Below are 3979 nucleotides of genomic sequence, written 5' to 3'. Positions count from 1 at the left end.
TTTTGAAATTATGGTAATTGTTTGTTTGAAGATACGTGTGGTTTTATTGTATAAACAATAAGACTCCATGACTGAAATGCCCTAAGTAGGACCCCTCAATAAATGCCATTGTAATTGAAGCAAAGGGTCGTTCCTCGTTAGTAAAGTCCTTTTACATATTGTTTCAGATGTTCAAGGGAAAAGGCAATGTACGTGGGATGTCCAAAAAATGGAAAGGGCGATTGACGCAGTTAGGATATTGGTAGTCTATATTATATTACTTTTGTACATCTATATTCTTTATGCAAGCTCAATAAATGTAATTCATTGGAGCGATTTTACAATACAGGGAATTTCTCCATTTTGTTTGAAATTCGGCATACTCACTAATTTTGGCCCCCTAATCACGAATCTGCAGTCAAAATTTGGCGCTCACACGTGGAAATAGCAAAATAATCGAAATTAAGTTCTTATTTCCACACCCTCGATTTCCGAATTTCCCGCCGGTTCCGGGCTCCGCCCCTGGGGTAATCGACCTACCGCCCCCAACCGCTATCGCGGCCCCGCCTATATCTATAGACTCCCTGTTAAGGGCATGTTAGAAAGTGGCCGGATTCACCTGCCCCCAAATAAGCGCCAAATTTATACGTGAGCGCCAAATTTTAAGTGCAGATTCGTGATTAGGAGACCCAAATTAGTAAGTAACCGAAAATTCAAACAAATTGGAGAAATTCCCTGTATTGTTAAATTATACCAATTCATTTACTACATATCATATATTTACATTTCTTTGCGTTTTTTCCAATTTTTGGAACTTGTTAAAGGAGGGGTCCGAATTTAGCCACTTTTTCTCCGTTACTTTTAGTCTGTTTTTTCAGAAATGCTTACTCACAAAGCATCATGTGCTTTAAGGTGAATTAAGTTAGAAAACATATCAAATAATTGTATTAAGTTTCTAATAGAAATAATATGCCATAATGACACCAGGGATGAAAAACAGTTCGACTTTTCGGGATCCTGCACGCCCCTACTTATAACTTTTGTAAATAGCACTGCCTTCCCGATAGTGTAGTGGTAGCGTCGTCGCCTTGCAATCAAGGGGTCCCAGTTCGATACCTGGTGGAAGCACATAGTGGTTCGGATCCACTATAAACTGTAGGCCCAGTCCCAATTAGCCTTTCTGTGCACAAAATGGACTTAAACAACAATTCAATTGTAAATAGCACTGCATTTTCATGAAGCAAAATATATTTGATCCCTGAAGTGGTAGAATTTAATTTCTAATTTCTTCTTTCAGCTCAAAATAACAAGAGCAGCCAATTGGCACAATGTCTGGCACTTCATGATCGTGCCAACTGGCATCCCCTTACAAAGTGCGGCAGACCATGTATAGGTGCAGTGCAGAGGTGTTGTTCACGGATCTCGTGCTTCAGTGGATGCCAAGATCAGAAACTGCCATTCCAAGTTGATCTGTGGGAGATACTTGTAGAAGCAGTCGTGCCTCAACATCCAGATTGGAGGAAAATGTGAATGTGGTGCAGGATATGTTCGTTCTGTAATGACCACCATGCTTGTCAAATTTCATCCATATATTAGAATATATCTTTTTCGTTTGCTTTCGAGTCAATACCTTGGATTAAATTATTTATACTTAATTGCTTTTCATAATTCATGTATATATTTATGTTTTATCTTATGTTATTATATTAGGTGCATCCAGAAAGTAAATTTCCCAATTGCCCACAGGTGGCAGGCCATGTGTATTGAAACCGGTTTTGCACATGCGTGAGAGGCACATGCCCTGGCTACTGAATGGCCTAGAAGATGCCTCCCGAAAGTCCTCAATAGCATCGCGGCAGTGATGAAACATGGTGGCTCTTATCTGTATTCCATCTCCCACCGCGTGCGAGGTTCGTTTGGTGATCAAGTTCTTGAATGCACAAAACATACAGCCTATCAAAATTAATCGTCAGCTGTGCCAGATGTCATGAGCAAGCAGATGGTGCATCGTTTGTGCAGGACATTTACTGAAGGCCGGCAAAATGTGCATGACGAGCACAGTGGGCGCCCATCGGCCATTATGGACGAGCTTGTGGAGCAGGTGCAGCAGAGCATATTGGAGGATCGTCGCGTCACGATCACGGAACTCAGCAGCCATTTTACGCAGATTTCTCGTTCATTGTTGCCAGACATAGTTACCAAACGCCTCTTGTTCTGGAAATTATGCCCGGTGGGTGCCGAAACAACTGACGGCCGAACACAAAGGAAAATGCATGGGCACGGCGCTAACATTTCTGCAGCATTACCATGATGACGATTTTCTCAACCGGATCATCACAGGGGATGAAACGTGGGTTGCATACAGCACCCCAGAAAGCAAGCAGCAGTCCATGCATTGGTGTCACAGTGGATCTCCATGCAGAACGAAGTTCAAACAGACTGTGTCAGCGCGAAAAGTGATGTGCACGGTGTTCTGGGACAGACAAGGCATTCTGCTCATCGAGTTTCTACCCAAAGGTGAGACTGTGAATGCTAACCATTACTGTGAAACACTGGGGACATTGCGATGAGCCATTCAGAATAAGCGACGCAGTAAGCTCAGTGCATATGGCTAGGTGCACTGCAGCCCTTCTGGACAGGTTCGGTTGGGAGGTGTTCGATCATCCATCGTACAGCCCGGATCTCGCTCCCAGTGAACCACCTGTTCTTGCACCTGAAAAAGTTCTGTCCGGTCAACATTTTCACAAGTGACGAAGATGTTCAGACGGCTGTCACACAGTGGTTCGGCGCCCAGGCGGCGGACTTCTACGATGCAGGTATACAGAAGTTGGTCCTACGCTATGACAAGTGCCTGAATTCCGGCGGGAATTATGTTGACAAGTAACTGGACAAGTGCTGTATCTGTAGCAATAAATCATTGAATGAAATAATGTTTCCTTTTTGTGCACGACCCCAGGGAAACTTACTTTCTGGATGCACCTAATATTATACACATAGTTTTGCAACATCTAATTCAAATTTTATAAACTAATAATTATCCTAAATAGTTTATGCAACGTTTTCATTATTTTTCAAATCCAAGATGGCTAGGATTATCTCTATCTTGCATGCAAAAAGTTGTTTGAACACATATTACATATATTTCTTCAAATATCGCTATTTCTTAACAATGGACAAGATTGAAGTAATTTAGTCTTCGTTAAAAATTCATAAACTAAATCTTTATTTAATCATTTTATGTGCAAGGACAAAATTTATTCTGCACTCGAAAGATGATTTAAATTTGTAGAACTTTTAATATGTGCAATACTATTCTCTCCATGCTCACCCTATGTATTTATTATACATATATATATATGTAACCTTGTTTATGATATTCTTGTATTGAGTTTTATATTTAGATATATATATGCTATTCTTGTATTATCTCTTATATTTGTATGTTTATACTATTCTTGTATGATGTTTTATATTTGTATGTTTATACTATTCTTGTATTATGTCTTATATTTGTATGTTTATACTATTCTTGTATTAGGTATGTCTAATATTTGTATGTTTATACTATTCTTGTATTATGTCTTATATTTGTATGTTTATACTATTCTTGTATTATGTTTTATATTTGTATGTTTATACTATTCTTGTATTATGTTTTATATTTGTACCAATGACGACATCTATTGCATTATTGTAATGCTTAATGATGAATAAACATATTGATATTGAAATATGAATTATTTTATAAAATCAGTTTTGTTATTTTTATATGGTTTAATATTGTAACATTAAAGCACAGCAATTCTCCCTTGCTTTCAATAATATAACGATTTCCTATTGGCTGTTTATTTTAGGAGTGGGGAATGATGCTATGTGTAAATGGCGGTCGTTACAGTTCAGTCTCCAGAAGTTAACATGCCAAGCCTAACCTGCCACACAATACAGATTGTTTTGTAGGAGTTACAATGACATCCTTGGAAGCCGCATTTCCAAGTAACCA

Source organism: Lepisma saccharinum, chromosome 30, assembly GCF_977018435.1.
Source record: "Lepisma saccharinum chromosome 30, izLepSacc3.1, whole genome shotgun sequence".
Lineage (NCBI taxonomy): Eukaryota > Metazoa > Arthropoda > Insecta > Zygentoma > Lepismatidae > Lepisma > Lepisma saccharinum.
This window is presented reverse-complemented; position numbering follows the sequence as displayed.